The sequence below is a fragment of the Crinia signifera genome, chromosome 4, assembly GCF_055691185.1.
Source record: "Crinia signifera chromosome 4, ASM5569118v1, whole genome shotgun sequence".
Taxonomy (NCBI): domain Eukaryota; kingdom Metazoa; phylum Chordata; class Amphibia; order Anura; family Myobatrachidae; genus Crinia; species Crinia signifera.
This window is the reverse complement of record NC_139220.1, coordinates 69,353,536-69,368,049: the sequence shown is the minus strand read 5'-3', so window position 1 is coordinate 69,368,049 and position 14,514 is coordinate 69,353,536. Positions and strand designations below refer to the sequence as shown.

General features: G+C 46.3%; 1 protein-coding gene across 1 annotated transcript in view; it reads right to left on the bottom strand.

The window, feature by feature from the left end:
* Positions 1 to 14,514, bottom strand: part of LOC146074088 (serine/threonine-protein kinase 32A-like) — a 496,785-nt gene that overhangs the window by 273,346 nt on the left and 208,925 nt on the right. The window lies entirely within an intron of this gene.

Genomic DNA, 14,514 nt, shown 5'->3' with positions numbered 1-14,514 from the left:
ACGGATGCTAGGAATTCTCCAGGTTCCATGCTCAAGAGAACCGTTCTTAGAAGTTCCATCCTGAAGTGATCCACCCACAGATGAAGGTTCAAAGACTTCAGGTTTAGGATAGGCCTGAAAGATCCGTCTGGTTTGGGGACCAAGAAAAGAATGCAATGATATCCCTTCTCGCATTCCTCCTGAAGTACCAGAATCACCACACCCTTCTCCAGAAGAGAAGTCGCCGCCCCCAAAAGCGCTTTCTCAAGCGAGCTTCCCGTGGTAAGGCGTTGGAAGAAATCTCTTTGGAGGAACTCCCCTGAGATTGATCCTGTATCCAGGGCCGGCTCTACCCGCTCAGCAGAGGATGCAAAGCAGGTAGGCGCTGGGCAGGAGAGGCGCTGTCCCTGCTCTGCATCCCCTGTTGTCTCTGTGGCTGCCGGCTGCTGCTGCGCCTGTCACACTGCAGGGCACGCAGCAACGCCGGAGGCACAGAGCTCCCTCCAGGCTCCTAAACAGGTCAGCAAGCAGTACGGACAAAAAGGGGTGGGTCTACATGGTCGAAAGGGGGCGGGGCTACACGGACGGAGGGGGCTGGGCTATGAGGGAGCAAGACTGTCACTGAAGACACAGGAGATGCTGAGCTGCCAGGAGACTAAAGTGTAAGTGTACTATGTCAGCAACTGGTGTGAACATGTGTACAGGCAGCACTACTAATGTCAGCAACTGATGTGAACATGTGTACAGGCAGCTCTACATATGTCAGCAACTGATGTGAACATGTGTACAGGCAGCACTACTAATGTCGGCAACTGGTGTGAGCATGCGTGTAGACAGCTCTACTAATGTCCGCAACTGGTGTGGGCACGTGTATAGTCAGCGCTACTAATGTCGGCAACTGGTGTGGCCACATGCATAGTCAGCGCTACTAATGTCAGCAACTGGTGTGAGCATGTGTGTAGACAGCGCTACTATTGTCAGCAACTGGTGTAGGCACGTGTATAGGCAGTGCTACTACTGTTCGCAACTGGTGTGGGCATTATGTGTAGGCAGCACTGTTAATGTCGGCAACTGGTGTGGGCACATGTATAGGCAGCGCTGCTAATGTCCGCAACCGGTGTGGACACATGTATAGGCAGCACTGCTAATGTCAGCAACTGGTGTGAGCATGTGTGTAAACAGTGCTACTAATGTCAGCAACTGGTGTGGGCACGTGTATAGACAGCGATACTACTGTTGGCAACTGGTGTGAGCATGTATATAAGCAGTGCTACTACTGTCGGCAACTGGAGTTGGCACATGTATAGGCAGCACTACTAATGTCGGCAACTGGTGTGAACATGTGTACAGGCAGCACTGCTAATGTCAGCAACTGATGTAAACATGTGTACAGGCAGCACTACTAATGTCCGCAACTGCTGTGAGCATGCGTGTAGACAGCTCTACTAATGTCCGCAACTGGTGTGGGCACGTGTATGGTCAGCGCTACTAATGTCCGCAACTGGTGTGGGCATGTGTATAAGCAGCACTGCTAATGTCGGCAACAGGTGTGAGCATGTGTGTAGCCAGTGCTACTAATGTCCACAACTGGTGTGGGCACATGTATAGGCAGTGCTACTACTGTCGGCAACTGGTGTGGGCATTATGTGTAGGCAGCGCTGCTAATGTTGGCAACTGGTGTGGGCACATGTATAGTCAGCATTACTAATGTCGGCAACTGGTGTGGGCAGGTGTATAGTCAGCGCTACTAATGTTGGCAACTGATGTGGGCACATGTATAGTCATAATAAGCATAATGTGTTATGGAGATTGCGGTGTAATTGGTATTTTTATGTGACCACGCCCCTTCCCCATGGAGCCACGCTCCTACATTTTTGCGCGCTCCTACGGCGCAAACTCTCCCTGTTTTTTAACTCATGGCACCAAAATGGCTAGTTACAGCTGTGTAAGGTGAACAATATTGTGCTACTACAGATGGGTCTTTTGCCATCCTTGCTGGCGGGTCGCCAGAACGTACGCGCTGGCGACCCGCCAGCAGCCTCGCCAGCGAGGAGACTGAGACGCGCGTGCGTCTCACGCGCACGCGCGTCTCAGTCTCCGTCGCTAGCGCGACGGAAACCCTGTCCGTCTCCGCCTCAGGGAGACGGACAGGGCTAGGGGGGTTAGTGGGGGGTGCGGGCAGGCGGCGGGGACCCCGGGTTACAGCCGGCAAGCCGGCGGGGACCCGGGGGAACGCATCGAAGCGCCGTCGGAAGGGGACGCGCGCGCCTCTCGTGCGCGCGCGTCCGCTTCTCACCGTCGCCATGGCGCTGGCGGGGGATGGCGGCTGGCGACGCCAGCGCCATCCCCTGCAAAGATGGGACAAGACCCATCTGTATGTGGTGTAATTTGGAGTGGGAGTACTATTGTGTGCCCATTCTCGTTTTTCTTTTGGTGTGCGCAAATTTATAGTTTGCAGGAGGGCGCCGAACCCCCTAGCACCGGCCCTGCCTGTAGCCTTGGGATCCTGGGTGGAGAGAACCCAAAAGTCCAGATACTGTAGGAGGTGACCCCTCACTCTGTTCCCAGAATGGGGAGCATCCATCCCGTCATGCGGAGGGCTTATGCTCCCCCTTGGCAGACTGCTTCTTTGCAAAGGCACCAAAATGGGACTTGGGAGACTTTCCTATGCCGGAGGGAAACCTTCCTCTATCTGACTGTCCCCCATTGGATGCACCCCCCTGAAAGGAGGAACGAAATGACAAACAAAAGGCTGCAAACCTAGAAACTCCCTGCTTAGTAGCCGTAGTGGGAAGAAATGCGCTCTTTCCCCCTGTGGCCTGTTTGATAAGGGATTCAAGTTCTGAGCCAAAAAGCAGTTCTCCCTTAAAAGCCAATGCTTCTAGTGACTTATTGGACTCGCTCTCAGCTTCCCAAGCTTTAAGCCACAGAGCTTTCCTGGCTGTCACCAAAATGGCTGACACTTTTGACGCCATTTTAATGTCCTCTTCGCCAGCCTCACAAACGTATTCAGCCACAGACTTTAACTTTTCTGCTAAAGCAAAGGCTTCTGAATCAGGCGAATGTAGTCCCACTGCACAAAAGTGGAAGCAAGGAAGAGGTAAGCAACTATCGACCAGTGAGCCTTACATCAGTAGTAGGGAAATTGATGGAAACACTCTTAAAACAAAGAGTTGTAGAATATCTCAAAACCAGCAATTTACAGGATCCAAAACAGCATGGGTTTACTGGGGAAAGATCATGTCAAACAAATCTTATTGACTTTTTTGACTGGGTGACTAAAGTAATAGATCAAGGTGGGGCTGTAGATGTAGCTTATCTAGACTTTAGTAAAGCTTTTGACACTGTCCCACATCGCAGACTGTTAAATAAACTTGAAAGCTTGGGATTGGATTCTAAGATAGTTGAATGGATAAGAGCGTGGTTGCAGGACAGAAAACAGAGAGTTGTAGTAAACGGAGTACAGTCAAAGGAGGGAAAGGTTACAAGTGGAGTACCCCAGGGATCTGTACTTGGACCGGTGCTTTTTAATATCTTTATTGGTGATATTTCAAATGGAATTGAGGGTAAAATTTGCCTTTTTGCAGATGACACAAAGGTATGCAACAGGGTAGACACACCAGGAGGGGTAAAACAAATGATTGAGGATTTAGGCAGATTAGAGAAATGGTCAAGAGAATGGCAACTACAGTTTAATGCCAAAAAATGCAAAATCATGCACTTAAGTCTCAGAAATCCAAAGACTCAATACAGTATAAATGGCACTATAATGGAAACTACTGAGGAAGAGAGGGATCTACAGTGTCACTATTTCAGGGGACTTAAAAGCAGGTAGGCAATGTAACAAAGCAATGAAGAAGGCAAGTCAGATGCTTGGTTGCATAGGGAGAGGTATCAGCAGTAGGAAGAAAGAAGTAATAATGCCACTGTATAGGTCATTGGTACAACCTCAACTAGAGTATTGTGTTCAGTTCTGGAGGCCATATCTCCAGAAGGATATAAATACATTAGAGACTGTACAAAGAAGAGCAACTAAAATGGTGCATGGCCTACATCACAAAACGTACCAGGAAAGACTAAAAGATCTTAATATGTATACTTTAGAGCAGAGAAGGGAAAGGGGGGACATGATAGAAACTTTCAAATATATCAAGGGCTTTAACAAGGTACAGGTGGGATACCTTCTTCACAGGAAGAGGAGCAACAGAACACGAGAACATGCACTGAAATTAGAGGGAGGAAGATTCAGGGGAAGTGTGAGGAAGAATTTTTTCACAGAAAGAGTAGTAGATAAGTGGAATAGCCTCCCAACAGAGGTGGTAGATGCAAATACAGTAGTACAATTTAAACATGCTTGGGATAAGCATATTGATATCCTTACAAAAAAATAAGCATCAAATATGGTTTGAGGTAACATGTTTAAAAAAAGGGGCAGACTAGATGGACCAAGTGGTTCTTATCTGCCGTCAAATTCTATGTTTCTATGTTTCTAGGCTGAAGCTGAGAACATAAGTTATCTGCCCAAACCATCATGGCCTTAGAGACCCAGGCAATAACGGGTCGCAGGGTAAATCCAACTCCTTCAAAAACTGCTTTCAGACAACCCTCCAACTTTTTATCTGCTGGGTCTTCGAATGCAGCACCATCTTGCACAGGTAAAGCCATAGTCTTAGACAACCTAGCAACAGGGGCATCCACCAGTGGAATCTTTTCCCACAATTTTACATGCTCCTCCAGCATGGGATACAAATTTGCAAACCTTTTGGCAAAAGGAGCCTTTTATCTGATGACTTCCAGGCTTCCCCAAGCAGGTCTTTCGTGCCCTCATCTGAAGGAAAAGTAACCGCATCTCTGCGCTATTTCTTAAACACACCCAGCTGTGGTATCTTATCCACATCAGAAAGATTTAATGCCTGTTTAACTGCCAGTATCAAATCTTCAATACCAGGTACAGAGGACTTAAACTCCTCTCTGTGATCCCAAAACATGTCTTCAGTACACTCCCCCTCTTCCTCAGAGTCTACATTAAGGAGAGGCGGTGTGGATAAAGGGTGCCTGGGAGAAACCTCAGTGGCCTTAGCAAACTGCTCCATGAAAGCATTCATTTTGTGGACACTCTGAGCAGTGTCCTGCATAGCCTGCAATAAGGCAGCGTCCCCTTGAGAGGGGGGAATGGAGCCAACAGAAGGCTGTGAGGGTGAGAGCGGCCTAGGAGATCTTAACCAACTCATCCCTCTGTCTATTTAAAGCCTGTACCAAGGCAGACATAGAGCTTCCCAGGGCAGCCACCCACGCAGGTTTAGGCTGCTCAGACCTCTGGGCATGAGCCCCACTTGGCACAGATTTGCATGTAGGGCACAAATTCCCATGGTCCATCTGTTCAGCAGTTAAATTAACCCCACAAAATGTTCAGTTAATTAACATGGCAGACACTCCCTCCCCAAGAACAGCAGCACTACACCTTTCGGTCATGATAAAACACACACAGTGCAAATGTCAGGCATTTGTACAGAGTAATACATCAGTGTTCTTAGCTTTCTGCTGCTGTAATGGACTCTCAGCAGCCACCGAGGAAAGCACTGCCTCAGAAGAAACTATCACTCTTTCTGCAGATAGAAAACTCCCTTCCAGCTCTGCACAGTGTGGGGGAAAAAGGGCGCCAGATGAGAGAGAAGGAAGAGACTAAGTCCCTGCTTTAGCGGGGAGGGAAGCTGTTTTTGGCGCCCTCCACCTGCAAGTTGCTCCTACCATGTGTTTCTTCTGCCTTCCAGTGTATCCCCTCAGATCAGGACCACTTGGAAGTGCCCAGCTATGCTGGGCTCCTGTAACAGGCTTCAACACCAAAGGAGTTCAGTCTGTAAACCCTTTCCAAAATGGCAGCCACCATTGCAGGTTGTCCGTCGCCCATGATCTCCCCCTAAGCAGGGAGCCAGCTAAGGACTCTCCCCAGGGCCCAGGAGACATCTATGTGAGGAGGTCAAAGCGCTGTGCTGAGAGACCAGACAGTGTCTCTCAGCGCACAGAGAGCTGACAGGCCTCGCTTCTGTCAGCTTCTGCTGCGCTGTCAGTGTGAGGAAACTTCCGCTGGAAGCCTCACACTATAGTCCTGCACTAACTAGGTAAAATATTAATAAAAAAACAAACCACTAACTACTCTAAAACACGGCTGCTTACAGCAGCCCTTCAGCATAGCACCCACTCCGGTGGGCAGCTAAAACGAACTGAGGAATGCTGGGTTGCAGAAGGGAGGAGCCTGCCTCTCTCAAAGACTCAGCATAGGTGCCTGGCTCCTGCTGACCCTCCTACATCCCATGGTTGAGCTTTGTCGCCAGGATGGACGAAAGATAAATACTTTAGAATGATTTTTTTTTTTTTGCCATTTGTATAATTTACAAAAGGCCTTTTTTTAGTCACTTTAGACCAGGGGTGTCCAAAGTTTTTGCGACGAGGGCCAGATTTGGTGAAGTGTAAATGTGTGGGGGCCGACCATTCAGCCTGACATTCTTTGAATCATTAATCACATCAGAATGGTCCCCCACTCTGCCCCCATTCACTCTATTTCCCCCAGCCTGCCCCTTCACTGTATTTCCTCCAGCCTGCCCCCATTCACTGTATGTCCCCCAGCCTGCCCCTCCTTCACTGTATGTCCCCCATTCACTGTATGCTCCCCACTCTGTCCCCATTCACTCTGTCCCCCAGCCTGCCCCTTCTCTTAATGTCCATCAGTGCCTCCATTCATTGTATGTCTCCAAGCCTGACCCTCCTTCACTGTATGATCCCCATTCACTATGTACCCCACTCTGCCCCCATTCACTGTATGTCCTCCACTCTGCCCCCTCCCTTCTCTGTATGTTTCCCAGTGCCTTGTGTGAGCCAGAGGAAGGAGAGGGAAAGCAGGCAGCAGCAGCAGGGGTAGGACGCCACACATCTGACTGTGGCGGCCGGCACCTCTTCACTGCAGCAGACAGCAAGGTAAAGGCGCACTCGCTGGGGCCCCACCTTTAGTGTCCTGTGCTGTGCTTCCCACATCTGATGCTCTGCCTGCTTCCAGCTGGAGGCTGTGGGCCGCTTGAAATGACAGCACGGGCCGCAATTGGCCCCCGGGCCTGACTTTGGACATGCCTGCTTTAGACTGCAACTGCTCGCAAAGAAGGCTCACCTCCCTCTGGTCCGTCATCTCAACTGCTTCCAGTCTGCTATGGTATACCGCCCAGAGTACAAGTTTTGAGGTCTTTCCCATAATTCAGTTTTTGCATGGTAGCACAGTGATTAACACTGCTGTCTCACAGTGCTGAGGTTATTGGGTTCAATTCCATGATGACCCTCACTGTGTGGCAGTCTATGCCCACTTTGTGTTTTTTTCTAGTGTCACCAGGGTGCTTTAGATTCTACCCAAAAGTCCAAAAAAACACATACTGTAATTGGTTCCTCAAAAAAATGGGGTATGGGTTATTGGGTTGACCAATATTAGGTCGACATGAATTTGTCAACCACTGAAGGTCGACATGGCTTAGGTTGACACATGAAATAGGTCGACCTGTCTAAGGGCAACAGGTCAACACAAGCATTGGGTCGACAATTGATATGTCGACAGTCAAAAGGTCGACACAGGTTTTTCACTTTTTTTGCCCCAATATATTAACTTGGTCGAAATTGACACCATCAAAGAGTACCGCTGCTCTCATCATGCTTCGGGCACACTATTCTATTCTCCCTCCACATCCCCTTGTATGGTAAGGCATGAAATACCGCCTGTTGGCTAAAAAAAAAGTAAAAGTAAAAAAAAAAACAGGTTGACCTTTTGACTGTCGACCTAGGAAATTTCGACATAATGCTTGTGTCCATCCATGGGTTCATATCTGTAACATAGGTTTAAGAAAACTCCAAAAATCAAGAATCAATGTGAAAGTATTTTTTATGGATTTTAATAAATGTTTCTTACATGTTAAAAAATCTTTCTTGATAATTATGTAAGGTGTGAAAGACAATAAGGACAATTGTTTCATTTGGGCGCTAAAACACTATTGTGGTAGTATTGTGTCCATCCATGTCGACCTATTTCAGGAGTCAACCTAAGCCATGTCGATCTTCAGTGGTCAACCCATTGCATGTCGACCTTATAGGTCTCGACCGAACGATCTTATACCCAAAAATGAACTCTAGTCTAGGTGAGTGGCAAGAAATTTAGATTGTCTGCACCAAAGGAACAGGGATTGATAGAGACTCCTAAAGGTGCCCCATCTGGGTGCGATGTGTGCTAAGAGGTGCGCGCTCCCGCGGCATCTCATTGTACAGTACAAAAAGTATGTGCTGCACATACTTTTTGTACTGTCTTTTGATCGCATTGCACACATTGCGATGCGATTTAGCACAAAAAGTACTGGGAAATCGGTGCGTGTATGAATTGCTTTGATTTGCAATGGGAGAAAGACATTTTATAAAGATTTATGATTTTGATGTACCTAATGGTGCTAATTGCAATAATGCTTCGCACATTGCCTTTTTGAGATAAGTCATCATTGTTTTACCTTTGTCACTTGCAGAATGGTTAGCCGTTTTGTACAACTGCTTTCTACTGTGCTGCAACATTTTTGTGGTAAATTAACTTCAAATAAAATATGCATCACACTGAGATTATGATGATATAATTATAACAGCACAAGTGCCATAATGGTTAACAATAATTATCAAATAGGTTTCCTCACTAACAAGTGATGATAATAATGTGTACTTGCTGCAACCATTTTCATGCATTGGGTGAGGCATTAACAAGCAGGTAACAACATTTTAAAAAATCTAATCTTTATTAGTCATAGAACTCTTCGCAAAGCAATACATGTGTCCTAATGTAGGGTGCTGGATGATGCTCCGACAGTCAGGAATCCGACGGTCATAAGTCCGACATCGGAATCAGAACTGTTAAATGCCCGACAGTTGGGATCCTGACTAACAGGCATAGGCGAATCTAGGGGGTGGTCTGGGGGTGCACCGGACCACCCATTAGCCCATTTTGTAGCTGAGAGATGGGGCTTTGCAACGAGCCCAGCCCCGTGTCTCTAACCCCCTGGGAACTGGAGATACTGCCAGGCAAAGCTGGAACGTTTTCCCTATAGGATAACATGGGACCCGCTAATTCTGAACCCCACCCAGTTCAACGGCTGCCAGTTCCCCCTTCGGCATCACTGAAGCTCGAGGTTGATCTCAGTCGAACCCAAATCGCTGGGCCTTCAATCTGATACCATGCTGGATCCATATGGGTAAACAGCCCAGTTTCAAGGGACCAAAATCATTCGAAGCCAACTCAAAAGTTCTTCAATATGATACTGGTCTCATGTAAATGGGTCAGTTGGTTCCGAAGATATAGCTGGTTGGTTAAAGGGGGGTAGGGAGAGTGGTTGTCTCTCCCCCTCACACCAGAAAATACAGGGACTAGGCTGGTGTATAAGGGGTCAGCCTGGGAATGTCCCTGCATGATCCTGGGACCATATCCCGTGTAAATCCCTGCATTTTCTGGTGTGAATGGGGTATTATTTCAAACAGCCGTGACCTGCAGTGCTCTGAATACAGCCAGACATCCCCCTGCTCTCTGCCCAGCTGTCAATGACTGTCACCCCTGCAACTTTCGCTCCAATTCTTCTCCCCGCTTTCACCTCAGCCCGCCCCCCCCTTTAATCATGTGGTGCCGGCACACGGCGTGCTCTCCCGACGTCACACACAACAACAGAGCGCACAATATTTCAAATGTCCACTCGGCTAGAGGAGACACCAGGAGGGGAGTGGGAGTGTGCTCTGCGCTGCGCTCTGCTCTGCTCCTCTCCCCATAGAAGCAGCTACACCGCTCTCCATCTCTCCCTGCAGCAGCAGCGAAGGCTCATATAAAAATTTACAGTAAGTGGCACTTTTGGGGGCATTGCTTAAGGGACGCTACAAGTGGCGGTATGTGGGGGCATTACGCATAATGTGTGGCTTAATGTGTAAGGGGCATTATGGTGTGCAGCATCATGTGTAAGGGGCATTATGTGTGCAGCATCATGTGTAAGGGGCATTATGGGCGGGATGTATTAAAATACATCGCCGCCCATCGCGACCCCCCCGCCGCGATGCCGCCGCATATGTACTAACATATGCGGCTGGCATCGCAATGCGGTGACGGAGGCCCCCCGCGATACCTGGAATGTGGTGTGCGGGGGTCTCCGTCACCTCTCTGCCCCCTTCTGCAATCCCTCACGCCAGGGACAGCTAAGCAAGCTGTCCCCGGCGCCTCTTCCTCCCCCCTGCAGCCGGAAGGACGTCCGGCTGCGTCACTAGGGGGAGGAAGGTGTTACCTTCCGGGTCCAGGAGGACCTGGACCAGGTAAGAGAGGGAGGGGGAGAGGGGGGTCGGCGGGTTTTTCGGCGGAGGCGTCGAAAAGAAGCCTATAGGCTTCTATAGGGTATCGCCACCCAAAGGTGGCGATACCCTACACTGCGGTGATGTGGCGGTCGGGTAATAGTACATAGGAAAATGCGGTAAAACGGGGGTTTTACCGCATTTTCCCTTTAGTACATCTCGCCCTTAGTGTGCAGCATCATGTGTAAGGGACATTATGTGTGCAGCATCATGTGTAATGGGTACTATGGTGCGTGGCATCATGTGTAATGGGTACTATGGTGTGCGGCATTATGTGTAATGGGTACTATGGTGTGCGGAATCATGTGTAATGGGTACTATGGTGTGCGGCATCATGTGTAATGGGTACTATGGTGTGCGGCATCATGTGTAATGGGTACTATGATGTGCGGCATCATGTGTAATGGGTACTATGGTGTGCGGCATCATGTGTATTGGGTACTATGGTGTGCGGCATCATGTGTAATGGGTACTATGGTGCCATCAAGCAAGAACCCCCTAGCAATGAGCACGTAGGTAAGCAGCACTTATGTGGCAAATATGTAATGGGCATTACGGTTTGTTATATAGTATGTAATGGGCATCATGATGTGTGGCACAATGTGTAATGGGCATTATGGTGTGTGGCCTTATGTGTAATTGGCATCAGGGCGTGTGGCTTTATGTGTAATGGGTATTACGGAGTTTGCTAAAATGTGTAATGGGTATTACTGTGTATGGTCTAAAGTGTAATACCACACCCCTTTTTGTGATGCCATGCCTCCTTCCCATGAGGCCACGCCCCTTTTCCCCGCGCAAATGTCCTTTTCCTTTTCTTTCTACATCTGGGACCACATATTACCATAATTCTAGATTTGCCGATGCTAACAGGGTCTATTCTCCCTCATGGGAGAATATCCACGACTCCCATAGAGGAAGAATAGAACCTGTGGCTAGTGAAGCAAGCCCGCAAGGGGCTTCCTATCGCTCACCCCCATGTCAAGATTCCAATGTCAGACTAATAACCATCATAATCCCATCTGTCTGAGAATCATACCACATCCCTAATGTATAGGACCAGAAATGCTAAATAGGTGTAAGATATTATAAATTGAATTAAAAAATTTTTTTAGTTTTAGTGTGTGCTTAAAATTACCCAAGAAATAGATGTGTGTATAAAACTGTAGCGATCTGCTTGCTATTCTGACCTTTTCTCCCCACTATCCAAAAACATATAAAAAAATATTTAAAACACAAAACAAAAAAATCCAAGATTTATTTAAAAATATATATTTGAAAGTGATTTGGTAAATAATGCTTGGTACTTGTGTAATAGCAGGGCGCCCACTAAGCAAATTGCTTAGTGGGCGATTCTGCGTAAGATAATTGCATCGCATCACATGTCCCGTTTTAGTGCCGTGCGATGCGATTTTCCCATGTAATTTATTCACTGCTCTCTTGCCGCGGGCGGATTGCATCGCCTGCGGATTACTTTACATGCATTCCGCGTCCCCTCGCTGCGCTCGCACCGCTTCGGGCTCGGTGGCTCGCTGCGCTCGCAACACTATATAAAGTAAACTCCACGCCGACGTGGGTTTATGAAAAGGTCAAGAGGATGCGTTCCGCGGCCGCTCGCCACGCTTCGGGGTGGCGTGGATAGTGGGAGGTGCCTAAATCTCATTGCATCTCATAGAAGTGTATAGTAAAGTAAATGGCAACGCAACCTATAAAATCGCATGCGGTGCGATCGCATGCGATGGACCGCGGCAAGAGAGCAGTGAATAAATTACATAGGAAAATCGCATTGCCTCGCACGGCACTAAAACGGGACATGTGATGCGATTTCCCTACGCTAGCGTACGTATGCTAATTGGATGCCCTGCAAATACACAAGTAACTAATGCTCTTCTATTACAATTCTTAGATGGTGATAGTAATAAGAGTATTGTGGCATTGTACAGTATGTGCTGCTGAAACCCCAAATCAAAATTATTTGTATGTTGGTCCAGAATTGTTCTGTAATTTCTTGAAAATGTATAAAAACACTAGAATTGTGTAATTTTTGCAATCCAGAAGCCAAAATCCAAATAATGAACCATGGGAAGAGGTGAGCCAGGATACAGTTTAGATTCTCAAAACTCAGTGGGTTATGTTTCTAAAGAACCAAACCACAAATAGGCTTTGATGCACTTTGTATCACTTGAGACCGGTTATTGGCCAGGTCTCTTTAGTAGATTATTATTACATTTATGTTGATGGTTCAGTAGTGCATTTAAAAAAAACTTTTTAAGGCTTGAGCTACAAAGAAAGTTCTGATGATGCCGCTGAAACCTTATTGGAGGCAGAGAAACGAGTCATACGACTTTATGCTACCTCCATCATCTTTTCTGGAGCTCCAGAACGTGACCCCATACTTGCCTGCATGAAAAGCAAGTAGATAGATAGAAGAAGATAGAATTCCTTTATTCGTCTCACAATGGAGAAATTTGCAAGTACTTTTATATTCCTATCCAGCACTGCATTTAACAGTGGCTGGACAGTCAGCAGTCAGTGACTATTGGGATCCCTATTTGTTCAATTTTTTACACACCGATTATTGGTGTTTGTGTTGTCTGGCCAGACAGTGGACAATCAACCACCCCCCCCCCCCCCTTTTACACTAATTGGTGTTTTAAGAACGGTCTACATATTGGTCCAATAATAACATAATCATCTCAGGAAGGCCATGTACTAACCAACCATCGGCTATTTCTTTAACCCAATAATGAATAATGATTAGGTATTTAATGTGTATATTTTTCTTTTGTTGTTAAGTATCACTGGCCAGTGAAATATATGTTTAATTAAATTTGTAACTTTTTTCCTATACATTGTTTCTAGCGCGTGTTTATGTATGTGTGTATATATGCATATACATATATGTGTATGTAAATGTATGTATATACATTTATAATTTATTTATTTGTTGTTACATCAGGAATTGGCATTTTTCCTTCACCGCTGCCTGAACCATATACATGTGGGAAACAATATCTGGTTATACTGTCTTTGAAAATTTTTGGTATATATATATATATCAATCTGTCACTATTTAGTGAATTAACAGTATCTTTTGGCTGGCAGTGTAAGCGCCGGTTTCCATCTTTAGTCTTGAGCTACAAACGTTATTTGAACTGCACAGCAAAATCTTATAAATTGCCAAATCGACCTAAAGATGCATCACTGAAATTATTAATGTCCACTTACATAGTAGATAAGGATGAATAAAGACGTGCGTAAATTGATTCAACCTAGGTTTTAGTAGCTTATCCCTTGTAAAAGACATAATATGATTAATTTTAAAGACATAATATGATTCTTATTAATACCCTTCAATGTTTTTATCCAATAAATGTCTGTCCAACCTTATTTTAAATGTATTTATTGTGTCCGCCGACACCACCTCTCCAGGAAGAGAGAGTTCCACAGTTTGACTGCTCTGACCGTAAAGTATTTTTTTTTTTGAGGGAACTAAATCTTCTTTCTTCTAATCTAAACTCGTGCCCTCGTGTCCTAGATTCCTTTCTTGCAGTAAAAAGGGTGCTTGACAGTTCCTTATATTGGCCCTTGATGTATTTGTACATATTGAGCATGTCCCCCCTTAAACGTTTCTTCTCTAGTGAAAATAGTCCCAAAGTGCTCAATCTCTCCTCGTAGTTTAAATTCTTTGGTTTTTTTCCAATTCTATGATGTCCTTTTTATAGTGCGGGGCCCAGAATTGTACTCCATATTCAAGGTGAGGTCTAACCAATGCCTTGTACAGTGGCATAATTACTTCTGAGTCCCTAGTTTCCATGCCCCTTTTAATACATGCTAGAATTCTGTTGGCCTTTTTTGTTGCTATGCGACATTGAGTACTACACCCCAGTTTGTTATCTATTTGGACTCCTAGATCCTTTTCAAGTACTGAAATACCCAATGCCTCCTCGCTTAGGTTATAACTAGCACACTGGTTATGCCTCCCGAGGTGCAAAACCTTGCATTTATCCACATTGATACTTATCTTCCACTTTTTAGCCTTTTTTTCATCTAGCTTATTAAGATCAGTTTGAAGTGCGATGACATCCTCTGTTGATTTAAAAACTCTACTCAATTTTGTGTCATCAGCAAAGATGGATACATTGCTGA